At 45.1% G+C, this 27,039-nt stretch overlaps 1 protein-coding gene across 1 annotated transcript in view; it reads left to right on the forward strand.

Moving 5' to 3' along the window:
- The window catches only part of LOC147450094 (uncharacterized), a 65,534-nt gene that overhangs the window by 29,544 nt on the left and 8,951 nt on the right, over positions 1 to 27,039 (forward strand). The window lies entirely within an intron of this gene.

The raw sequence follows: 27,039 nt of genomic DNA on the forward strand, positions 1-27,039 counted from the left end.
TCTCTCTCTCTGTGAGGAAAAATGAGTTGTATACTAAGCACATGTAGACCTTTAGAGATGCTCATGTGAGCGTGTCTCCAAAAGAAAGTACAAGGCTGTAAGGAAAAACCATAAATTGAACCATTGGGAACGTGCGTGGTGCCAAGTGATCCGGCCATGATCCATATTGAAGAAGGTTGAAGTGCGAGCCCTCCGACTCTCCCCTTCGCTCCCTCGCTGCCCTAGAAGAGCCGGCTGATGTATCCACCGGCTGTGCAAAGTGTACATTAACTTTGACCATATCACAACGAAGGTATCAGAGTCCAGACATTGAGGAAGGAGTGGCTCGCAAAACATGTGTTCATCTAGCTTTCCAAACAATCCAGAAAATAAAAGTGCAAATTGTGACAGACAATTTTGAATGGGCGGGCCGATGGCCTCCAATGACCCCATAACATAACATAAACTACCATTGTGCTCCTTTTGTGGGATGGCCCCCATGTCGGAAGCATGTTGGTGGTGGTCCTAATCCTGGCCACTGTGCCATTCCATCATATGTAACGAGATGGTGGCATGCTGCTAGCTTGAGGAAGTGGTCTCCATAGTATCCTTTGTCTGGTTTGAGTCCTTAGATATGTGGGCAACCCCCTCATCCTCCTCCTCCACTATGTGTGACATCTCCATGTGGCTCTGTTTATGGTCATTGACGTTTCCCATGAGCAAGACATTGCCTAGGGTGGAATAGTGTACAATCTCCTTACGCATGCATGCATATGGGTCATACATGCATGCTTATGGTAATGGCCCCATATCCCCATCCTTTGTAGTCCCCTCCTTCAACGAGGATGCTGATGGTGAAAAATAGTGTAAAGCCATGTATATTAGTCTAGCCTAGGAAATCTGCAAGCTAATTCACATATATCTGACCTCTGTGTCTTGATCTGCGAGTCCCTATAACTCTCATAAAAAAAAGCGCTACCATTTCCCTGAACCTCTTGAGGTGCCGACTTGTGTTCCTCGTATTGGCGGATGTCACAGGCTTGGGCACCCCAAGTCGGGAATCCAACACGACACACGAGAGAATCACTTAAAATACTTCAAAACTTTAAATCACAGTTCAATTTTGGTCGACACGACTCGGCGTAGTTCTGTGCCCAGAGATATTGGCCCCAAAGACTGGCGCCCCTTTTGGTATTTATTTTGATATTAGTGCTTGATCAAAATTATAACTCTCGCGGGTCCTCGGCTCTTTGGGCTCCTTTTATTCTTACAAGGGATGCCAAAAGCAGAGCCCCAAAAGTAGTTAAACTCAAAAGCAAAGAGTTCCAAAAGCTATTGGTCCCAAAATCTGGCCCAAAAAACATTAGCGCTTTTTGCAGAATTCTGTACAGTTCTGCCACTTCAGCAGCCTGTCAACGCAATTTTCGGACGTCCGTACTGTTTGCCACGTCAGCTGCGGTACTGTCTGTCCACCTCAGCATTTGTCTACGGGTGGTCATGCCACGTCATTAGTTTGTGACATACCCCTCTCTTGAAAGAATTGTAATCGCCCTTGATTGCACCTGCACAATCAGACACAAGCCATAAACTAGTTCAGTAGACATTGACCCTAAGTACCGACGCACTAGACGACACGAATCCAGCACTTGTACAAACACTACCTCTTCATTTAAGAAGGTCTCTTTTAAGGAACAGATTGAGCAGTTTTGTTGCAAACTCCCCACAGAGATCCGAGACTACTGCCTCGAACAAAAGTCAAATTCTATTCAAGATTTAATGGGTCATGCGAAACGGGGTTTCTCGGTACATTCGGGAAATTTGACTTACCCTACTGATGAGATCTTGACTCAGAGAACCCGATAGACCTCTAACAATGAAAGTAGAAAGAAAGAGTTCCCAAGAAAAGAAGGATATGGATACACGACTTGGCTCACTCTTCGAGAGAGGGCCAATTATATCAGAGAGGGGAAGTGTTTTGGTTGCGGGGAACATGGGCACATCTCCGCAAAGTGCCCCAAAAAGGCACAGCAAGAACAGACTGAAGACAGGCCAGAGAGTTCAAGAGCAGCAGAGGAACGTGGCAGAAAAGGCAAGATGAAAGGACTGGTACCAAATTGCATGGGTACCCAAGCCTCATTGATGAAAGTACAGAACTTTGTGCTTGGGGCAAAGTGAAAGATCAAGAAGCCCTGATTTTCTTCAATGGAGGAGCCGAGGCCAACTTCATTTCACCGGAATTGGCGGCACGGCTCGAGATTACACCCGATAGGATGGGACCATTAGCAGAGGTAGTTTTAGCGGCACTCGGACGGGACATAGCCATTACACCTGTCATTGGCAAACTTCGGTTGCATTGTCAGGGGTATTTGGGACACGAGGACTTTTACATAATACCCTTGGAAGGTTGTGACGTTCTCTTAGGAGTCCCTTGGTACCATAAGAACAACGCCGTCGTCGATTATCGGGCAAAGAAAGCAACCTTGACGAATGAAAAGAGCCGAAAAATTGTACTCGATGTAAAATTGAAGGGCGAGTCTATCCCTATTGTATCGGCTTCGGCCATTTCCAAATTAATGAAATCTGGTCTCTTTGTTTACTCGATCTACTTGAAAGAGTTAAATGATGAACACAGAACGAACATGTCTGAACTTGATAGAGAACACCAAGATTTTCTCCACACTCATGCCGATTGCTTCTCCGAGGGCCTTCCAGGCGAGTTGCCCCCATCTCGACTTGAGGATCACACCGTTGATCTGATTCCTGAAAGCACACCTTCGAACCGGCCACCTTACTGTATTAGCCAAGCCCAGAATGAAGAGATCATGAACCAAGTGAGAGACCTTGAAAAGGGTCTTATCCAGTCGAGTACTCACCCTACTGCTCTCTGTTGTTGTTGTTGTTGGTCTTAAAGAAGGACGGATCTTGGAGAATGTGCATTGATTTTAGAGCTCAATAAAATCACCATCAAGAACAGATTTCCGATTCCAAGGATCGATGATATTCTTGAACGACTTCAGGGATCCTCTTGTTTCAACAGGATTGATTTGAAAAGCGGAGGCCATGTGATTGCCTATGAAAGCCGATTGTTTTCAAGGCCAGAATTGGCAGCACAGATCTATGAGAAAGAGCTTTTGGCAGTGATCCATGCTCTTACTCAGTGGCGACATTACCTACTTGGAGCCGACTTCACGGTCTTCACTAATCATCAGAATTTACGCTACTTCTTGTTACAGAAGCAGCTTTCGGAAAAGCAGATGCGATGGGCTAACATCTTCTCACAGTTTCTCTTCCAGATTGTCCATGTACAGGGACAAAAGAACTTGGTGGCAGATGCTTTGTCTCGGAAGCCGCTAGTGTTGGCTATTTCCGTGATTCATCATAGAAGCTTCGAAGACATGGTTGATCAGTACACCACAGATCCGAATTTTTTTGATGTATTCACTCGAATACAGAATGGGGAGGTAGTATCGGGATATTCCATATGGGATGGCTACTTGATGAAGAAAACGATGTTGTGCGTCACACAGTCGTTGAGGGAAAAGGGTTCTGACTGAGTGCCATTGTCCATCTTTTACGGGTCATCGTGGCATCGACACCACCTTGAAAGGTGTGGAGCGTTACTTCTTTCGGCCGAGACTGAAGAAAGATGTGGACGACTTTGTACGCAGTTGCTTAGTATGCCAAAAGGTCAAGTTTGACAGGCATAAAGCACAGGGGTTGTTACAGCCTTTACCCATTCCCACCCGCCCCTCGAAAAGTAATGAAATGGATTTCATTTTTTATCTCCCGAAGACAGAGTGGGCATGATGGCATTTGGACTGTCATCGACAGATCTAGTAAGCAAGCTCACTTCATTCTAGTGAAGAAAACAGTCAAGCCGGATCATTTAGCGAGACTGTTCATTGCACAGATTTTCAGATTACATGGCATGCCTAAGACAATAGTCTTTGATAGAGATCCCCGATTCACGAGTTTGTTTTGGAGAGCTATTTGAGAGAACATTGGCACATCACTTGCAGACAGATGGGCAATCTGAGATTGCAAATTCAGTCGTACTTATTGAAGTCTTACATTTTTTATTAGAAGACTCAATGGGAAAAAATTTTGCCCTTGGTGGAATTTGCCTACAATAACACAATCCACTCTTCGACAGGGAAGGCGCTATTTGAGATCATTGAAGGTGCTCTGAAGGTTCCACCCTTCCTTAGCACGAAAAATAAATTTTTTGAAGCCGACCACTACACGAGGAACTTGAACACTGCATTTGCCAAGGTCTAGGAGGCTTTAGCGAAATCTCAGGAACGACACAAGAAGGCAGCAGATCGACACCATCGCGATTTGAAATTAAAGGAAGACGATTGGGTGCTCTTACGTTTTGAGAAGGCACACCTAAGAAAGAAAAAGGGAAAGAAGCGGCTTTTGCATGAGGTATTACGGCCCTTTCTAGATAAAAGAAAAGATAAATGATGTCTCCTTTAGACTGAAGCTGCCCGATACTTGGAAGATTCACAATGCATTTCATGTGAGTCTATTGAAGCCTTTTAAAGGCGATGTTCCGATGATGGGGAGACAGATGAGCAACCCGAAGTGGAGGAAAGCGAGGAGATACTCGTTCCAAAACAGATATTGGCACACAAGGACAAAAAGATAAAAGGTAAAGTAATTAGGCGGTTCTTGGTTAAGTTCAAGAACTATCCTTTATCAGATGTGAAGTGGATAGAGGAGGACCTAGCTGATACTTCTCAGATTTTGGAACTTTACCTTGAAGCATTCGTTTTAGCATAGTCTACTCCGATAGAACCCCGACTTCAGCGAGGGTGAATCTGGTGCAGCGGGTTTGCACAAGAGGGGAGTCACTCCGCTCCTTTGTCAACGGATTACCTCGATCTTGAATAGAGTCACTGATGTCCCCTTTGGGTTTCAGGGATACTAAAGGGTTGAGTAGTATTCTGCTGTATGACTTTATAACTGGAATTCCCGAAAATGAAAATGATTGATTTGTACTTGACTTGTTTGAGTGCAGGAAGTGAAAGACGAAATGATTGTAGCATTTCAGTCTCATAAATCTCTATAGACATGATTGCAATAATGATTAGTTAATCGGACATTCGTGAGGTCTGGAATGGATCTAGATGCGATTACTAAATAGGTTGCCAATTGATCATGGTCTGAGACTTGGAATAAATTCGTATATGATTTGTCATGTGATGTCTTGGTGATGTTAAGTGATGTCCGATGATGTGACTGTGGTCTTGTAGAAGTGCCAGATGTGTCGTGTCTAGTGCGTTGGTACTAACAATCAGTGTCTACTAAGTCAGTTTATGGCCTCTATCTGTTTTGTAGGCGTAATCGAGGGTGATTACAATTCTTTCAAGAGGGGGGTATGTCACAAACTGGTGATGTGGCAGGCCCCCGGACACACACGCTGTTGGCAAAATCTCGGAAAATGCATCAAAAATGTACGGACGCCCACAATTTCCGTTGACTATTGACGTGGCGTAAAAAGCGTTGACATGCTGTTCGAATTTCGAAAATTACGTTGCTGCTTCTTGATTGGCTGAATTAGCGCTTGCAAGCTTTTGGGGATAGTTTGCTTTAATTATTCAAAGCTTGCGAGTTTAGAAGATTTTGGGGCTCTGCTTTTGGGGCATCCCTTGTAAGAATTAAATAAGCCTCAGTTGCTCACTTCTCTGGGCATCTGGACGCAGAGAGAGAGAGTGAGCACCCGTGAGCTCTTGTACTTTGCAGACAAGATTAATATAAAAAGAAATACCGAAAGGTCGTCAGTCTTTGGGGCCAATACCTCTTGGCACGGAACTACGTCGGGCCGTGTCGTCTTTTGTGGACTGTTTGAAGTGAATCTTTGCTGTGTCGCGGTTGAATCTTGACTTGGGGTGCCCAAGTTTGTTACATCTCTCATAAAGTCATCCAACAGAATATTGTCAGCACATCAGTATCCTTGAAGTCCAAAAGGAAATCAATGACTTTATTCCATCTAGGTGATCTGTCACAAAGGAGCGGAGTAACTCCTCTCTTGTGCAGTCCCACCTGCACCAGATTCAACCCGCTGATCTGTGGGAACTCTTGGAATAGCCTTAGCTAGACCAAAAGCGTCGAGGTAAAGTTCCAAATCTGAGGAGTATCTGCTAGGTCCTCCCCATCCATCCATTTCGCATTTAATGCCCGATGGTCTTAACTAAGAACCACCGTTCACTTTACCTTTCTCTTTCTTGTTTTGGAAAGCGAGTATTTGTATCGGAACGAGTATCTCCTCGTTCTCTTGCAGTTCTTGTTCATTCGGGAGCTGTCACTGCTCCAAAGTCATCATCATCTCATTCTTAATTTATAATGTTCTATCTGATCTGGAACCAGTATCTCCTCGTCCCAATGTACTTTTAATCTGTCAGTCATCCTTATTCTTGTGCCTTTTTGGGGCACCGTGTAGCGATATGTCCTTGTTCTCCACATTCAAAACACTTTCCTGCTTTGAAATATATATATCTCTAGAACCGAGATCGTGTATCTTTCTGTTCTTCTGTCAGTCAGTCGAGTTCGTGTATCTTCCAGTCGTCTGTTTCTGTTTTGACTTGTCAAAGATTCATCTGGTGGGTAAGTCAAGTTACCCGAATGCATAGCGAATCCCCGCTTAGCATGTCTCATCAATTGTTGAATGGACTCTAACTTCTTCTCAAGGCAGTAGTCTCGAATTTCTTTGGGAAGTCCACAATAAAACCTCTCAATCTGCTCCTTAAAACTGATCTTCTTGAAAGAAGAGGTCGGAAAAGTATCCCAAAATCTTTCATAATAAGTATCTTTTCCAGCATCTGGTTCATCTTCAGGTCAACAGTTCTGTCTAGCTCTTTCTACGAATAAAGCTTCCACTTTTCTGCACTTGTCTATCTTTTCAGCTTTCCTTCCATCCTTAGAGAAAAATCAATGGCCTCATGCCCCAATTGATGCTTGTACTTCGCTCTGGCAAGCTTCTCTGTCCAAAAAATTGCCCAAATCTTCATTCTTTTCTTGAGTTCCCACGCCTGATTTCGACTAGGAGATGTATTTTTTGCCAGATTCTCCATGAGAACCCATGTGTAATCTGGGATTCTTTATGGCTTTATGCCCTGTAAGACAGAACGATGAAGACGGGAGCGCGCTTGATGCGTGATGTACGAAGTGTGGGAGTCGCTAATAAGTCTAGGGTCGGGACACGCAGATTCTTCAATCCAAAATTGTGCCCAAGTGCCCTGTCTGCTCTTTGATAGGACCGATATGCTTTGAGAAAAGCACACGCTTGATGGTCTGATACCTCTGTCACAGGCTTGCACACCCCAAGTCGGGAATCCAACACGACACACGAGAGAATCACTTAAAATACTTAAAAACTTTAAAATCACATTTCAATTTTGGTCGACACGGCTCGGCGTAGTTCCGTGCCCAGAGGTATTGGCCCCAAAGACTGGCGTCCCCTAATCAAAGTTACAACTCCCGCGGGTCCTCGGCTCTCAGACTCTGCGTCCAGATGCTCTGAAGAGTGAGGCCCCTTGGGCTCGTTTTATTCTTACAAGGGATGCCAAAAGCAGAGCCCCAAAAGCAGTTAAACTCAAAAGCAAACAGTTCCAAAAGCTACTGGTCCCAAAATCTGGCCCAAAAAGCATCAACGTTTTTTGTGGAATTCCATACAGCTCTGGCACGTCAGCAGCGCGTTTTACAGGCGTCCGTATTGCCGTGTCAGCAGCCTATCAGCGCAATTTTTGGACGTTTGTATTGTCTGCTACGTCAGCTGTCGTACTGTCTGTCCACGTCAGCATCTGGCCGCGGGTGGTCATGCCACATCATCAGTTTGTGACAGTGGACTCCCATCGACATCCCTCTATACGAGGGTGCCCTCTCTCTGGGCTTTGATGTGCCTCTGTTAGTAGGACTATGTCTTTACCCTTCACATGCTCTAGTCGTCCAGGTTGTGCCCATAATGAACCCTTGCAGTTCTGGATTGCAATGTTTATGTCTGCAAGTGGGCTAGTGTGTCCCAAGGCTGAGCACTGTTAATCTGTTGGCCGGCCATGATGACCTGACCATCTCTGTAAGAGGCCTTCTTCCCCTCCCTTTTGGATTGTAATACACTTGGCATGCATGCTCTACAATCTGCATCCTCGTCAAGTCGTTTTCTAGAAAAACTGGGACTATTTTGCCTCCTCATCCCAAAACGAGGGCTTTCTTCATTGTGGCATCCCTCCCTGCCCTCCAAGCTTTGGTGAGAGGAGAGGGCCCTTCTTGTGCATACCCGATCTTCATGCATAACATCTTCCCATCCCTTTCAGGAGTGGAGTGAAGTCTCAACCCTCTCTACTAGGCCCTTGACTTGCATGTTGGGCGGATGACCATGTCTCATCTTCTCCCCCTCATCGTGGTGTACACTAGCTCTATCTTCTACTTTTGTGCTTCTTTCACCTCTTTTGGGAGGTTCTTCTTCACCACCTTCACCCAATCATCTCTTGTTGCATACATATAAGGTGCAGCGGAAGTGAATGTTGAACTCTGCTCAAGATGAGTGCCACTGTGTTCCTTTTACTTGCGGAAGGGAGAGCCTTCCCTTCCTTTAGTGAGAGAGTGCAAGTGATCACAAACAAAGTGGTAAACACTGTGAATGAAGGTGCATGAGGCTGAGAGATAGAGAGAGAAGAATACGACACCAGATTGTTGTCAAAACCCTCCTCCGAAGGCCTTACTCTCTATGGCGAGAGCGGTCTACTACTGATTGCACAAATCTCTACAATGCTTGGACTTGCTGACAATGTCGACGACGACGAGACGGGCTGAAATCTGAAAATGCTAATGGCTGTAATCTGCAAATCTTTATCTACTGAATTCTGACTCTATGTCGGTGACGACGTCAATGGCGACGATGCGACGATGACGCGCTGAAAACGCAAATGCTGAAAGCTGTGTTTTCCTGGCTGATTCTGCAAACTATGCGGGATCTGACCGTGCGGCGAGGATCTGCTACGGGAAGGTGAGATCCGCGAGGTTTGGGGGTCTACTGCGGTGTCTTATGCTGAAAACTGAAAACCCTATTGCTTCCGATTATCTTGTCGCGATGAATCTGCAAAACGCTAGGGCTGAAATTGGGACTGTTGCAAAAACGCTAGGCTTGTGCTGTCCTGCTGTCGCCGGGTTGGCCTGCAATTGCAAAACGCTGGGCTGGTTCTGCACTTGAAGAAAAAGGCTGGCTGTTCTTGGCTGAAAACGCTGAGTCTTCTTGCTGGGGGGGGGGGGGGGGGGGGGGGGGGGGGGGGGGGGGGGTCTTGCTTGAGAAGGTGCATTGTGGATGTCAAGTCCCTGCTACCTCTTCTGCCAGAAAGTGCTAGCGCTAGGTTTTCTTATATACTTCACTTGCTAATTTTGCCCTACCTAGTTCCCAACAAAAGTCACTTAAAATAATAAGTGAAAAATGTCAAAAAAGCGGGAAAATAGGTCTATGCACTGTAAAAATGCTCTTGATGGATTCTGATGGTAATGCTGATGATCATGCTGTGTGCAACCAGACGATATGCATCTACTCTAAGTGTCTGGACATGCACGGTCTGCGAACAGATCTAGGTTGATTGAACTGAATTGAACCCATGTCATGAAGTAGCTTGTCCACGTACACATAGGGTTAGATGTGCACGTGACACTACATCTTCCCCTCTATGGTTTCTGTGATTGCCTTGGTCCCTCGTGAGGTACTCCTTGATGGCTTCCTTGTCCACCTCCACTATCTCTCTGTCTTCTCATGGAGGTTGATCTCTCAATAGTTGACTTTCCGCGCACGTGGCGACACTTTCTTCCTAAGCTTGCTACTCACTTGGAGAAAGTGATTTGTCCTTCCAAACTCGATACCAATACAAATCGGTTTTGTGTGCTTTGGGACATAGATGTTCTCACCCCTGAAGGTATTACTATAAACTTGGGGACCCTCTCATTGGGAAACGCCCTTTAAATGAGGAAAATTTGCAAATCCATGTTTTCGTTGTGGGAAATTTGGACACATGCAATTTGAATGTCCAGAGCCTGTTTTGCAACCTCCTCCTTCAGCAGTTCCTCAACTAGCAGTTTCCAATGACTCAATGAGGAAGAAACCTCTAACCCTAGATCCACCACTATTGGGGTTCTTCTTTGCCTGTTATTCCACCTTTGGATAAAGACAAGGTCAAATCTGCTACTTCTCCAAACATTTAGAGCAAAAGAAAGATTATATCTGCCCATGAGACCAAGAATTAGGGGAAAAATGTGGATTCGGGGAGACATTGTGGTTTTGCAAGAGCATAATTAGCATGAATTTGTTGGATAATCAGCATGAATTTGCCCTACCTAGTTTCCAACAAAAGTCACTTAAAATAATAAGTGAAAAATGTCAAAAATAGGGAAAATAGGTCTATGCACTGTAAAAATGCTCCTGATGGATTCTGATGGTAATGCTGATGATCATGCTGTGTGCAACCAGAGGATATGTATCTACTCTAAGTGTCTGGACATGCACGGTCTGCGAACAGATCTAGGCTGATTGAACTGAATTGAACCCATGTCATGAAGTAGCTTGTCCACGTACACATAGGGTTAGATGTGCACGTGACACTACATCTTCCCCTCTATGGTTTCTGTGATTGCCTTGGTCCCTCGTGAGGTACTCCTTGATGGCTTCCTTGTCCACCTCCACTATCTCGCCGTCTTCTCATGGAGGTTGATCTCTCAATAGTTGACTTTCCGTGCACCTGGCGACACTTTCTTCCTAAGCTTGCTACTCACTTGGAGAAAGTGATTTGTCCTTCCAAACTTGATACCAATACAAATCGGTTTTGTGTGCTTTGGGACATAGACGTTCTCACCACTGAAGGTATTAATATCAACTTGGGGACCCTCTCATTGGGAAACGCCCTTTAAATGGGAAAAATTTGCAAATCCATGTTTTCGTTGTGGGAAATTTGGACACATGCAATTTGAACGTCGAGAACCTGTTTTGCAACCTCCTCCTTCAGCAGTTCCTCAACTAGCAGTTTCCAATGACTCAATGAGAAAGAAACCTCTAACCCTAGATCCACCACTATTGGGGTTCTTCTTTGCCTGTTACTCCACCTTTGGATAAAGACAAGGTCAAATCTGCTACTTCTCCAAACATTCAGAGCAAAGGAAAGATTGTATCTGCACATGAGACCAAGAATTAGGGGAAAAATGTGGATTCGGGGGAAGGATCTCCTTGGGTGATCCCCAAGAAGACTGTTAAAATATGCCCACACCTCTCTTCTTGTCGCAATTATGTACCTCCTGAAGTGAAATCTGTGGTGCAAAAACCTCTTCCTTGTAATGGCAATCGCACTCTTGCGGATGCAGGGAAGAAGGTGGTACACTCTTACAGAGATGCAGTGATTCATGGGGCTTCTCCTTCACCTACCAGCTTTGCTTCCTCTGAGGCAGGAATGCAGGATGCTGTAGTTGAGCCGCGATCTGTTGATGTTGATGTGCTTTTGGGCACGTCAACTTAATCCCTTCCTTCCTTTGTCTTTGTACATATCTCTTGAATGCATGGTTGTGTTAAATGCATTTCATATAATGTGCGCGGGTTATGTAACCCTGACAAGTGGAGATTAACCTGGCATTATGTACATACATGTAAGGCAGACATTGTGGTTTTGCAAGAGCATAATCAGCATGAATTTGTTGGGCAATGCTCGTATATTGCGGGATGGATAGCATATGCTGGTCTATCGGGCTTTTCGGGTGTTTTGATTACGGCATGAGTTGCAACAAATTCTTGCGTACAATGATCCAGCGGGTCATTGGATGGTGGTTAAATGTTTGATCAATGGCTAGCCTTATGAATTTTGGTGGTGTTTATGGGCATATAACATCGGGGCAACGGGTTGCTGTGTAGCGTACAATGTCTTCTTATCCATGACTTTCCAATGCTCTGCTTTGTGGTGATTTTAACAATGCACCCGCTTTATCTGATAATACCACAGGACATTTACACATGTTGAGTGTGGAATTGTAGGCCTGAACAGATCTCATTGCATGCACACGGATGTCGGATTTGTGGAGCCTTTTGCATCCAAATGTTTATGGGTATACTTTTCAGCATAATGCTCACTCTTCATATCGTGCACGATTAGATCGGTGGTACGTCCTCAACATGCAACAATTTGATGCGTTTCTATGCGAAATGAGCATAGACCATACGTTCTTGTTGTCTGATCATGTCCCCATTGTGATGACATTGCGCTTTGGGCGATTGCACTGTGATTAGTCTCTCTCTTGGAGACGTCTGCTGCACATGGTGTTCCGCGAGATGATTTATGATACATGTCTAATCCTGGTAAGAAGCATTGGGAGGCAGTGAAAGGAGTGATGAGAAAAAGTATAATTCGGGAATATGGCAAGCATTACATGCTTCAATTACGTGGTGATGTTGATGATGCCAAACATGTTTATCAACAGCTCAAACTCTTGGTTGACATACGTTTATTGTTTGAAAGTGAATCGATAGCTCTTTGTTAGGCATGGTGTTAGGTGCAGCGGAATGAATGTTGTATTTTCTCAAGATTAGTGATCTTTACTGCTCAAGGTTCCTTTTAGTTCTTAGGGAAAGAGAGAGCTTTCTGTCTTGTAGAGTGTTGTGGTCATGAACAAAGTGGGTGGATGCTGTGCGTGCAAATGAATGAGATTGAGAGAAGGAGAGAGAAGAGATACGACACCGAGAGGTTTGTAAAACCCTCCTCCGAAGGCCCCACTCTCATCGGCGAGAGTGGTCTACTCTTTGATTGCACAAAGGTGTACAATGCGTATGCAATGGACTATGCAACTTGGTCTATGCCGATGACGACGACGGTGACAACGACGACGACAGCGATGACAATGACGACGATGACGACGATGGCTGAAATCTGAGATCTTCTAATCGCTGAATTTCGGGACTGTTTCGGTGGCTGAAAATGACTGTTTTAGCTGCGTTTTCTTGGCTGAAAAATGAGGTTTCTTAGGGCTGAAAACTGATGGTCTTTACAGGCTGAATCCGCTACACTTCAGGTGAATAATGCCGGTCTTAATTTGCTGTTGAAATCCAAAACGCCAGGGACTGAAATTGGTCCTTCTGTCGCCGGGGTTCTGCAAATGCAAAAACGCTAGGCTGATCTGCTGTGTCGTATGACGCCGGGGCTGATCTGCTGTGCACAAATCGCCAAGGCTGATCTGATGCAAAAACGCTAGGTCTTCTGTGGAGAAAACGCCAGAGTAGTCGCGGGGGTTGGTCTTGTTGAGAAGTTGCCTGTTGAGCAAGGTGCTCTTGCTGCCTCTTCTGCCATTTAGTGGTAACTTGGGTTTGCTTATATAGAAACTTAGCAAAATTGCCCTACCTACTTTTGTTGGAAAGTCACTTAAAAATAATAAGTGAAAATAACCAATAAATAGGAAAATAGGCTAAATGCATTGGAAAATTCCTCTAACTGATGCTAATGGATTCTGATGGGAATTCCGATGATTATGCTGTGTGCAACCGGAGGATATGTATCTATGCTAAGTGACTAGGCATGCACGGTCTACGAATAGACTCACAAAAGTGCCAGATCACTGCTAATCTAACTTGATCGGATTGACTGAACCCTACTGTGGTGTAGCTTGTCCACGGACACATAGGGTTGGGATGTGTCACGTGACATCCCCTCCTTTTCAAAGTGAGGTACTGGTACCGAACTGTCTTGCGTCGAGGGAGATCGCCAACAGCATCCGGAATCCTGGAAGGGACTCTTCGCCGGCCCACTCTGATGTGTGGGTCGTGCGGTACTTGAACTTCATAAAGGTCTGCAACGCTTGCTTCTTTGGGCCGTGCCGAAAGCGACACAAAGTCTTCTGAATCTCCTTTCTTGCTTCAACTTCGTCTAGAGTCTTGCTTCTTCCATCTTCAAGAATCTCCATGGCTGAAAATTCCTGAAACCATCTCCAACACAAAACCATGAACATATCCATTCCATGTAAAGTGAAGGAAATAAATCTTGTCTTCTCTAAAGACTGTGTATGCAATGTAGATGAACATAGAGACGGAGTGACAACCCGTTCATCAAACACATGCAAACAATGCGCTCGAATCTTTTGTGTTTGATCGAAATCAATCAACTGTGGCAAATCACAATGGAAATGCCCATGCTTGGTGCTCATACAATCATGTGCTCTTTCGGAAACTGTGTCATGCTAAGGAAGAGACATGGAATGTGACTTCCTGACATACAAACTTTTCAACTTTTCATGCACAATCGGCATACATTTGTGCTCATCCATGAGAGAAACGTGCTCAACATACACTATGTCATGCCTAGGAAAAGGGATCACATAACGATGCTGACTAAAATACAGGAAACCTTCACGAATGAAACACTCGAACAATGCGTGCGTATCAATCATGCAAACACATAATACTTCCTGTGATGGCTCTTTGGACCAAGGTTCAATAGCCAAGATCGCTTCTTCCTAACGGGGTTCTTCTTGAGTGGATTCTTTTTGAGGGGGTTCTGTTGACCTAGGCTCGAGAGCCAAAAGACCGATCCTTCGTGAGTGCTCATATCTGCAACGAGGTTAGCTTCGCTAGAAAAAGCATCCACTAAAACATCATCCTTTTGAACAATCACATCATCTTCATGCAATTCATCATGCTTGTGAGAAATCACATCTTGAGCATGCAAATCATCATGCTTGTCATTGTTATCCAAATCATCATGCTTATCATTGTCATTCAAATCATCATCATGAAAATCCTGTGTCATGTTGGGGAGAAAAAGAGACTGAGGGAGTCTCCTTCTCCTGAATCTTGTCAATCTTGTCCTGCATATTAGCAATGAGAGATGGAGAAGGAGAAGTATCCACTCCATGAAAGACAGTAGGAGAATCACTTTTGGCATTGAGAGTTAAAGTGCTAACCTACCAATCATCGAGAGGGTTGATTTCACGAAACCATTTCATGCCTAAAATCATATCACATCCTGAGAGAGGAGAAACAACAAATCGTCTAGTGAAGGCAGTCTGTTGAATTGCAAACAACACATCAAGGCACTCCTTCGTGATGAGAGCGTCCATACCAGGACGAAAGCCAGAGACCTCGATAGGAGACCTCGGACTAACTTCAAGGCGGGCTCTCTCAACAAGAGAGGGACTGATCACATCATGCATACTACCAGGGTCAAACAATATGACAAAACGGTGCCCTTACGTACGACCATAACATTTGATGAGAGAATTATCAATAAGAGGGTCGTGAGAAACTGTGGGCACAATCGTGTTATCATACATTGCATTGACAGATGTAGTGGGTGCTGTGGGTTCTTTAGATTCATTCGATTCAAGCTTAGGACATGTTCTTTTTATGTGACCCTTAATGCGACAATGAAAACAACGACCTTCCTTAGAATACGTGCTTTGTTCTTCCGAAGTGATGTAATCTCCTACAATTCCTTGTGCTACCTTTTCATCTAGAGTAAGCTTAGGTTTAGCAATTGTGTTAGCCTTACCCTTAGATTCATTGGAAGAATGCTTTGATGAGAGACTGTTGGTAGAGTGGTTAGAAGAGTTATCATTCTTACCGTTCTTACCGTTCTGAGGAGTCTGCGAGGTACTTGTGGAAGTCTTGTTCTCCTTAGGCTTTCCCTTGTTGTGCTTCATCTCCTGTGTGAGAGCAATCGCTACCGCCTTGTTGAGATCGATTGGATCGAATACCTCGACATCGTACTTGATATACCTGTCCAATCCAAAGAGAAAAGCCTCTTTGCGTTCATCATCCGACATGCGTAATTGGGTACCTAGCTACAAAACACGATTAGAAAAAGACATAACCGGTATACCATTTTGCTTGAGAGCGCGCCAATCATCTTTCAACCGTGCGAGGTACTGAGGTGGCATAAACCGCGCCTTGAGCTTGTCTTGGAAATCAGCCCAACTAAAAGAGAGGGGCGTGAAATCGTCGGTTGCCTCTAGGTGCGTGGCTAGCTGTGCCTCTTGCCATGCGTGGTACCAATTAATGGCATCACCGGCAAGGTACATAGCTACCGTCAAAACTTTGCTGTTGCTTGTCTTCTTAGTTGTCGCAAAATAAGCATTAAATTGATGCAACCAAGAATGAATCACTGTAGCATCCATCTTACCGTCATACTTACTGAAAATCAACTTTTCTGTAACTGGATGATTGGAATCCGCATCGTGGCTTGCGCCACTTGACGAACTTCCCCGATCTTTGGGTGGATCTGTCTTCGAGGCTAGGACTTGGGCAATAAATTCTTGATTGCGAAGCTCCCTTTGAGCTTCACGCTCGGCCTCCATAGCCAATCTATGCGCAGCACGATCGGCCTCCAATGCTGCGTTTCTTGCTGCGGCTTCTTCCTTCCTTAGTTCTTTTCTTTCTTTTCTTGCGTCGCGCTCACGTTCCAAAGCAAGGCGCTTGTCGTCCTGTCGATCCATCATGGCCATCATTTGCTTCATCATTGCCTCCATAGGGTCTGGCGTAGATGGCGAAGGGGGAGGGTTGGAAAAACCTCCTGGTGGGGAGAATCCTTCGTCGCCTCTCTCATGCTCATCACCTGAAGGCAAAGTATCCATGCCGCTTCGGGTGACGACCATGCACTATGATCTTTGGGTCTTAAGCTCGCGAGGAACTTGGTTCTTGAGGGTCTTGAGGTTCTTGAGGTCCTTGATTCGTGAGAATCTTGGGTTCTTGAGGGTCTTGAGGTCCTTGATTCGTGAGAATCTTGGGTTCTTGAGGTTCTTGAGGGTTTCTTTTCCTTGCAAATCGCGTTGGAGAAGGATCTTCTCTTCACCCGAGTTCTACCCTTTTCTGCGGGCGCACCCGTTGGCGGCCTTGCGCTCACACCAAGGTTGCTTTTTTCCACCTCACGTCGATTGGCCGGCTGCGAAGTGCACGGTTCGCTCTCAATGAGTGAAAAGAGACACAAGGGGAGGCTGGACAAGCCCTTCTTTCTTGGGATTCCTGTCACTCTTTAACAAAACACGATTAGGAATCGCCACGCCCAAGTAAACTTGGGTTCGTGCGATTGCAACAAGCAAAAAAAATTCTTGTGGTTCTTTCCTTGAGTAATGCAGAACACTTCCAAAGCTCTGATACCAATGTTAGGTGTAGCGGAATGAATGTTGTATTTTCTCAAGATTAGTGATCTTTCTGCTCAAGGTTCCTTTTAGTTCTTAGGGAAAGAGAGCTTTCTGTCTTGTAGAGTGTTGTGGTCACGAACAAAGTGGGTGGATGTGCGTGCAAATGAATGAGATTGAGAGAAGGAGAGAGAAGAGATACGACACCGAGAGGTTTGTAAAACCCTCCTCCGAAGGCCCCACTCTCGTCGGCGAGAGTGGTCTACTCTTTGATTGCACAAAGGTGTACAATGTGTATGCAATGGACTATGCAACTTGGTCTATGCCGATGACGACGACGGTGACGACGATGACGACGGCGACGATGGCTGAAATCTGAGATCTTCTGAATTTCGGGACTGTTTCGGTGGCTGAAAATGACTGTTTTAGCTGCGTTTTCTTGGCTGAAAAATGAGGTTTCTTAGGGCTGAAAGCTGATGGTCTTTACGGACTGAATCTGCTACATTTTAGGTGAATAATGCCGGTCTTAATTTGCTGTTGAAATCCAAAAACGCCAGGGGCTGAAATTGGTCCTTCCGTCGCCGGGGTTCTGCAAATGCAAAAACGCTAGGCTGATCTGCTGTGTCGTATGACGCCGGGGCTGATCTGCTGTGCACAAATCGCCAAGGCTGATCTGATGCAAAAACGCTAGGTCTTCTGTGGAGAAAACGCCAGAGTAGTCGCGGGGGTTGGTCTTGCTGAGAAGTTGCCTGTTGAGCAAGGTGCTCCTGCTGCCTCTTCTGCCATTTAGTGGTAACTTGGGTTTGCTTATATAGAAACTTAGCAAAATTGCCCTACCTACTTTTGTTGGAAAGTCACTTAAAAATAATAAGTGAAAATAACCAATAAATAGGAAAATAGGCTAAATGCACTCGAAAATTCCCCTAACTGATGCTAATGGATTCTGATGGGAATTCCGATGATCATGCTGTGTGCAACCGGAGGATATGCATCTATGCTAAGTGACTGGGCATGCACGGTCTACGAATAGACTCACAAAAGTGCCAGATCATTGCTAATCTAGACTGACTGAACTGACTGAACCCTGCTGTGGTATAGCTTGTCCACGGACGCATAGGGTTGGGATGTGTCACGTGACACATGGGTATGTGTGCAGCACAATGATAGACGTAAATTAGACAAATGGCAGACTCGCGCTCGCCATCGAGCGTTTGTATATAAGCGACGTTCCTCTGAACAATTTTTGAAGCATTTGCATCAATCAAGGGCTTCTCAAACTATTAAGAGGGTTATGCTCCAATTGGGTTCTTGGGGGACAGCCTCAAAATGAGAGCTTGCAGATGCCATGGTTTTCCATTTTTGGGAATATCATTTCTGCTCCTCTGGCATCCGTTGATGTTAGATGTAGCGGAATGAATGTTGTATTTTCTCAAGATTAGTGATCTTTATTGCTCAAGGTTCCTTTTAGTTCTTAGGGAAAGAGAGAGTTTTCCGTCTTATGGAGAGTGCTATGATCACGAACAAAGTGAGTGGATATTGTGCGTGCAAGTGAATGAGATTGAGAGAAGGAGAGAGAAGAGATACGACACCCGAGAGGTTGCAAAACCCTCCTCCAAAGGCCCCACTCTCGTCGGCGAGAGTGGTCTACTTTGATTGCACAAGGCGTACAATGCGTATGCAATGGATTGATGCAATTCTAGGCTATGTCGACGATGACGACGGTGATGACGAAGTCGACCTAAGGGCTGAAATCTGCAATCTTTCTACTGCTGTCCAAAAACGCTATGGGCTGAAATCTGCAACTCTTCTATCTGCTGAATTTTGACTCTTATGTCGGTGACGACGATGCGACGACGACGCGCTGAAAATGCAGATGCTGAAATCTGCGTTTTCCGGGCTGAAACTGTAAACCTTGCGGAAACTGACCGTGCGGCGAGGAACTGCTGCGGGAAGGTGAGATCTGCGAGGTTCGGGACTTGATCTGCAGGTACTAAGGACTGAAAACTGAAAACGCTGATGTTCTTTGACCTTCCGTCGCGGAGAATCTGCAAAACGCTAGGGTTTGTAGCAGATGCAAAAACGCTAGGCTGATCTGCTATCTGCTGTAGTCGCCGGGGCTGATCTGCTGTGCAAAACGCCAGGGCTGGTTCTTCATGCAAAAGCGCTAGGTTGATGGATCTGCTCCAAAAACGCTAGGCCTCTTGGGGGGTTCTGTTGAGAAGTTGCCTGTTGAGCATGTGCTCCTGCTGCCTCTTCTGCCAGAAAGTGCTAACTTGGGTTTGCTTATATATTAACTTAGCAAAATTGCCCTACCTACTTTTGTTGGAAAGTCACTTAAAAATAATAAGTGAAAATAACCAAAAATAGGAAAATAGGCTAAATGCACTCGAAAATTCCCCTAACTGATGCTAATGGATTCTGATGGGAATTCCGATGATCATGCTGTGTGCAACCGGAGGATATGCATCTATGCTAAGTGACTGGGCATGCACGGTCTACGAATAGACTCACAAAAGTGCCAGATCATTGCTAATCTAGACTGACTGAACTGACTGAACCCTGCTGTGGTATAGCTTGTCCACGGACGCATAGGGTTGGGATGTGTCACGTGACAGTTGAAGTTCTTCATGCACGTCAACTTTTGTTATCTACGATGCATTCGATTATCTCATCTCATGATGCTCTAGCAATGGAGGCGAATTTTACAAAAAGTGAATTGCACTTAGCAGTACTTGCTCTCGGCCGACGGCATTCCCCTAGTTGGGATAGGCTCACCTGTGAAATTTTTTATCTCCTTTTGGGAGCCTTTAAAAGAATCATTGCTCTACATGATGAAGGCTGCGCGGTCTAAAGAGAATTTGCCGTTATCTTGAGGTTTGCTGAAATTGTTGCCAAAACAAGCACTTTGTGAGCAGTTCACATTGGCGGCCGATTACTGTTATGCCAGTTATTTATAAATCTTGGCTAAAACGATTGTTCATCGTATGAAGGAACCTCTTATGGTGGGTATCCGTTCGGCGCAGTACGACCTAATCGCTCGTTGCCAAATTTTGGATAATTTGGCTAATGTAGTGATTGAAATGGAATATGCCAAATATACCCAATAGGATGTACTTATAATGCAGGTAGACATGCCTTTGATACGGTACAGTGGGATTTCATTGCCACTACAATGTAGGCCCTTGGATTCGGTCCAAAGCTAGCCAATGCTGTATTTTCTGTATATTCACAATATGGCTTTAGACCTTCTTGATGGTGAGTTTATTGAACCTTGGCCTCTTGGATGCACTGTCAGGCAGGGCTGCCCACTCAGTGCCTTGTTGTATGCAATTGCTACTCACCCCTTGTTATTGCATTTGGATCACTTGACTTCGCTTGGTTGTCTTCATGGGTTGAAATTACCCTCTGGGTATGACTTTATTGGGTAGGCTTATGCCGATGACTCCTTGTTCATGCCCCGCAACAACCAGATTGATGTGCGAGAGATTATGCAGGCACTGGATACATTCGGTCTAGCAGTAGGCCTTAAGGTGAATTTTCAGAAATCTAAACTCATGCCCCGTAGTGCGTGGGCCTGGCGAAATTCTTGATCCACATGTGGTTGTCACGCACTTGGGGTATCCTATTGGCTGGCAAGTAACCAATACTCAGCACGTAGATTGGGTCATGTAACGCCTCAATGTCAAATTACATTGAAAACTATCTACATGGCCGTTACATGCTCGACTTCGTATCGTCCAGAGTATCATGATGGCATATGTTCAATTTTACTTGTTGTTGTCGCATTGGCCTCCTGCTCGCCTCTCCTTGCTTGGCGCACTAGTTCTCACAAGAAAGGCCTCCGTTTTTTATTAATGAAGGAACTTTGCACTCCAAAGCGTTTTGGGGGGCTGAATATTTTGGACCTTTGCCGCCACGCTTTAGCGAGGAAGGGCATGTTATTGCCCACTTTTGCACAACAGTCTCAGCCATGGACAATTATGATTGCCGCACTTTGTCAACATGCTACCACTTTTGCCTTTGGTCACTGACAGACTTCCCTCTGGGAGATTGTGTTTGGCAAGATGGTCGGCCAGATTCCTGGTTGCTCGGTCACCTCTAGTTTGCTTTTGACTTGGAAAGCCATCACGGATCGTCTTTCCTGGCATGGCAGACAACAAATGGATGGGAATCGCTGCTCTTGGAAAGCATCCATTGGAGTAGGGCATTCTCTCGTACTCTTGCTGACTGGTCGCCTCGTCAGGCATACTTCCTTTCTTGCCGAGGCGTACGCACGGTGGATGATGAGGTGGATTCATCTTCCTTTTTCTCACGCAGCTTCACGCTTTGGGTTGGGTGTGCATTATTGTCAGATTTGGAGTGCGCTCGAGCATATGCTGAGTGTTTTCCTCCCCAATTCCACTGGCCAGTGGATGTCGCATGCCGGATTGGACTTTATGGGACACTCCTCTTGATGCCATTTCTGCCCGCAGCATTTATGCTTCTATTCTGTAGGAGTCTTGACTGGAGGACCATTGTAATGCGCTTTGGTCTTTGCATAAATCTGCATAGTGGCGGAGAAAGGCTTTTACTGCATAGTGCCACTTGCCATTATTTGTTGACAGTTCTCCCTGTTGGCGCTGCATCAGCTCTTCTTGTTGTATCAGATGTTCCGCCGGTGATGAGACTGCGAGACATCTGCTTTGGGATAGTGGACGGTAGACTTTGGCTTTCACCCGAAATTCTTTACTTTAGACACACAGAGAGAGCACTTTTGAAAGGTAACCTACGACGGGAATTAACATTTAAGCACACACGGGGCTCGGAAGCTAGAATGCTCCGAGCAGACGCCGACAACCTGTAGGCCCCAAGGTTGGCACCCCTTTCAGTATTTCTTTATACTTTAAGATGATAAATTACGAGAAGAGTCCTGTATCCAGCTAGATACCACCTGTTCTGGCAAAATGTTGGCAGCATAACAGCCCCAAAACTTGCCCGAAACAATTCCCTTGCTGGAACTCGCTTCCGTTGATATAAACCCTCTGATTTTTGCCCAAAAACAGTAAATTCAGCACGCTGTATTTACTGGTTTTTGCCTTGTTTTCAGCCCTCTAACAGTGGGGCATTGTTCCCAATGTTTCTGGCAGTTGTATGGCTGAAAAACAGCCAAAATTCAGCGCATAACTAGCACTGAAAACGCACCTGTACTGTGAGGTTATCACCCTCACTGGTGCCTGCTTTTGGAGCAGCAGTTAGCTACTCTTGTTCTTGCTCAGAGAGGCTCTTGCCTCAGCAAAAACGCATGTAACCACACAGCTGTACATGAGTCAAATGAAGAGCCCTCTTGTGGGGCATCACATTACTGCACGTAGGGAAGATAGAGAGCAGTGTGAGGTGTGCAGGACATGACTTCTTGCACCACACTGTACATGAGAGGGAAAGCTTGCAGTCAATAGCTCTTAACCTATGACAGCTTGCAAATGAGGCCCCTCTCAGCTAGAAATCGAGCGCTCCTTGTTTTGCATGAGGAAAGTGCACATGAAAGTGCCACTTGGCACATTTACAAGCATTGTCCCGTTTTGGGCTTCCCGCTTAAAAATCTCTTGACTGGTTGCCCAATTGACTTTGCAGTAGAGCTCTAAAATGTTCCCCTTGTCATTCCGGAGGTAATGACGCGAATAGATTTCATGGCCCAAAATAGCAGTTCCCTAAATTTTTAGGAGATGCTTCTGTTGGGCTCCCACTTGTCTTCTGACCATCTATTCCCACCGGAATCGCATCCAAAAATGCAATATGGCTCAACTGTCGGTACTTTCCTTTCATGACCTCACCTTCGCATTGTGCCTTTATTGAGTTCACTTCCTAGTATCCACCAACTTGCTAAGTGTGACGGGGGGACCTACATGATCTTGCACTAAGCCTAGACATCCTCTTACTATACGAATTCCACACGTCTGTGGGTGAAACTATCGTTCATATTGGCCATATAATGTTCGACCATTTGCAACTTCAAAAAGAGGGTCTCAAAAATAAAACAAAAATAATTGGAAAGAAACCAACAACTAAGGTTAGCAATTGCCATGTTCTCGTGACATAGTTAACAGTTGCCACGTCCTCTTGAAATCGCAAACGTCCTCGATTGCATACCATAAATACACCCCATTGATAATCTTGTGTTGTTAGCACTTGTCACGTGACACATCCCAACCCTATGTGTCTGTGGACAAGCTACACCACAGCAGGGTTCAATCAGTTCAGTCAAGTTTAGATTAGCAGTGATCTGACACTTTTGTGAGTCTATTCGTAGACCGTGCATGACCAGTCACTTAGCATAGATGCATATCCTCCGGTTGCACACAGCATGATCATTGGAATTCCCATCAGAATCCATTAGCATCAGTTAGGGGAATTTTCCAGTGCATTTAGCCTATTTTCCTATTTATTGGTATTTCACTTATTATTTTTAAGTGACTTTCCTACAAAAGTAGGTAGGGTAAAGTGCAGCAGATTCAGCCCGTAAAGACCATCAGTTTTCAGCCCTAAGAAACCTCATTTTTCAGCCAAGAAAACGCAGCCAAAACAGTCATTTTCAGCCATCGAAACAGTCCCGAAATTCAGCGATTAGAAGATCTGAGATTTCAGCCATCGTCGTCGTCACCGTCGTCGTCATCGGCATAGACCAAGTTGCATAGTCCATTGCATACGCATTGTACACCTTTGTGCAATCAAAGAATAGACCACTCTCGCCGACGAGAGTGGGGCCTTTAGAGGAGGGTTTTACAACCTCTAGGGTGTCGTATCTCTTCTCTCTCCTTCTCTCAGTCTCATTCACTTGCACGCACTAGATCCACTCACTTCGTTCGTGATCATAGCACTCTCCACCAGACGGAAAGCTCTCTCTTTCCATAAGAACTAAAAGGAACCTTGAGCAGTAAAGATCACTAATCTTGAGAAAATACAACATTCATTCCGCTGCACCTAACATTGGTATCAGAGCTTTGGAAGTGTTCTGCATTACTCAAGGAAAGAACCACAAGAACCACAATAATTATTTTTTGCTTGTTGCGATTGCACGAACCCAAGTTTACTTGGGTGTGGTGATTCCTAATCGTGTTTTGTTGAAGAGTGACAGGAATCCCAAGAAAGAAGGGCTTGTCCAGCCTCCCCTTGTGTCTCTTTTCACTCATTGAGAGCGGACCGTGCACTTAGCGGCCGGCCAATCGACGTGAGGTGGGAAAAAGCAACCTTGGTGTGAGCGCAAGGCCGCCAAGGGGTGCGCCCGCAGAAAAGAGTAGAACTCGGGTGAAGAGAAGATCCTTCTCCAACGCGATTTGCAAGCGAAAGAATACCTCAAGAACCTCAAGAACCCAAGATTCTCACGAGTCAAGGACCTCAACCAATGTTAGGTGCAGCGGAATGAATGTTGTATTTTCTCAAGATTAGTGATCTTTATTGCTCAAGGTTCCTTTTAGTTCTTAGGGAAAGAGAGAGCTTTCCGTCTTATGGAGAGTGCTATGATCACGAACAAAGTGAGTGGATATTGTGTGTGCAAGTGAATGAATACCTCAAGAATCTCAAGAACCCAAGATTCTCACGAGTCAAGGACCTCAAGAACCCAAGTTCCTCGTGAACTTAAGAACCCAAGACCCCCAAGAACCCAAGTTCCTCGTGAACTTAAGAACCCAAGACCCCCAAGAACCCACGACTTCAGAATGGTCATCACTCGAAGCGGAATGGATACTTCGCTTGGAGGTGATGAGCATGAGAGAGGCGAAGAAGAATTTTCCACACCAGGAGGTTTTTCCGACCCTCCCCCTTCACCATCTACGACAAAGATTGCACTAACTCCTATGGAGGAGTTGGAATAAGAAAGAGAAGCAGACAGAAAAGCCTACGAAGAAGATATGGCAGCCATCGAGCGTAAGTACCAAGAAAGAAGGGCAGCCATAGCAGCAAGATTTGATCGCGAGACCAAAGCAAGAATGCAAGAGATGTTGCGACTCTTTTCTCGAATACAGGTACAGATGCAACAAGATCGGGAAAAGAAGACTCTCTCAGTCTCTTATTCTCCAAAGCATGACACACAGGATTTGCATGATTGTGTGAAGCATGATGATTTGGATGACAAAGATAAGCATGATGATTTGAATGACAAGCATGATGATTTGGATAACAAAGATAAGCATGATGATTTGAATGATATTGCTAAGCATGATGATTTGGATGCCAATGACAAGCATGATGATTTGCATGATCAAGATGTGATTTCTCACAAGCATGATGAGTTGCATGAAGATGATGTGATTGCTCACAAGGATGATGTGTTAGTTGATGCTTTTTCTAGCGAAGCTAACCTCGTTGTAGATTCGATCAATCACGAAGAACCGATCTTGGCTTTCGGGTCGAGGTCCAAAGAACCCCCACAAGAAGATTCGATAGATCCCGAAGAAGCGATCTTGGCTCTCGAGCCTTGGTCCAAAGAACCATCACAAGAAGTATTATGTGTTCACATGATTGATACGCAAGCATTGTTTGAGTGTTTCATTCGTGAAGGTTTCCTGTATTTTAGTCAGCATCGTTATGTGATCCCTTTTCCTAGGCATGACATATTGTATGTTGAGCACGTTTCTCTCATGGATGAGCACGAATGTATGCGGATTTTTCATGAAAAGCTGAAAAGTATGTTTGTAAGGAAGTCACATTCCATGTCTCTTCCTTGGCATGACACAGGTTCCGAAAGATCACATGATTGTATGAGCACCAAGCATGGGCATTTCCATTGTGATTTGCCACAGTTGATTGATTTCGATCAAACAGAAAAGATTCGATCTCATTGTTTGCATGTGTTTGATGAACGGGTTGTCACTCCGTCTAATTGTTCATCTACATTGCATGCACAGTCTTTAGAGAAGACAAGATTTTTTTCCTTCACTTTACATGGAATGGGTATGTTCATGGTTTTGTGTTGGAGTTGGTTTCAGGAATTTTCAGCCATGGAGATTCTTGAAGACGAAAGAAGTAGGATACTCGACGAAGTTGAAGCAAGAAAGGAGATTCAGAAGACTTTGAGTCGCTTTCGGCGCGGCCCAAAGAAGCAAGCGTTGCAGACCTTTATGTAGTTCAAGTACCGCACGACCCACACATCAGAGTGGGCTGGCGAAGAGTCCCTTCCAGGATTCCGGATGCTGTTGGCGATCTCCCTCGAATCCATACAGTTCGGTACCAGTACCTCACTTTGAAAAGGAGGGGATGTCACGTGACACATTCCAACCCTAGCTACACCACAGCAAGGTTCAATCAGTTCAGTCAAGTTTAGATTAGCAGTGATCTGGCACTTTTGTGAGTCTATTCGTAGACCGTGCATGACCAGTCACTTAGCATAGATGCATATCCTCCGGTTGCACACAGCATGATCATCGGAATTCCCATCAGAATCCATTAGCATTAGTTAGGGGAATTTTCCAGTGCATTTAGCCTATTTTCCTATTTATTGGTATTTCACTTATTATTTTTAAGTGACTTTCCTACAAAAGTAGGTAGGGTAGAGTGCAACAGATTCAGCCCGTAAAGACCATCAGTTTTCAGCCCTAAGAAACCTCATTTTTCAGCCAAGAAAACGCAGCCAAAACAGTCATTTTCAGCCACCGAAAGTCCCGAAATTCAGCGATTAGAAGATCTGAGATTTCAGCCATCGTCGTCGTCACCGTCGTCGTCATCGGCATAGACCAAGTTGCATAGTCCATTGCATACGCATTGTACACCTTTGTGCAATCAAAGAATAGACCACTCTCGCCGACGAGAGTGGGGCCTTTGGAGGAGGGTTTTACAACCTCTCGGGTGTCGTATCTCTTCTCTCTCCTTCTCTCAGTCTCATTCACTTGCACGCACTTGATCCACTCACTTTGTTCGTGATCATAGCACTCTCCACCAAACGGAAAGCTCTCTCTTTCCATAAGAACTAAAAGGAACCTT

The sequence above is a fragment of the Adiantum capillus-veneris genome, chromosome 9 (assembly GCF_014529385.1).
Source record: "Adiantum capillus-veneris isolate H3 chromosome 9, ASM1452938v2, whole genome shotgun sequence".
NCBI lineage: Eukaryota > Viridiplantae > Streptophyta > Polypodiopsida > Polypodiales > Pteridaceae > Adiantum > Adiantum capillus-veneris.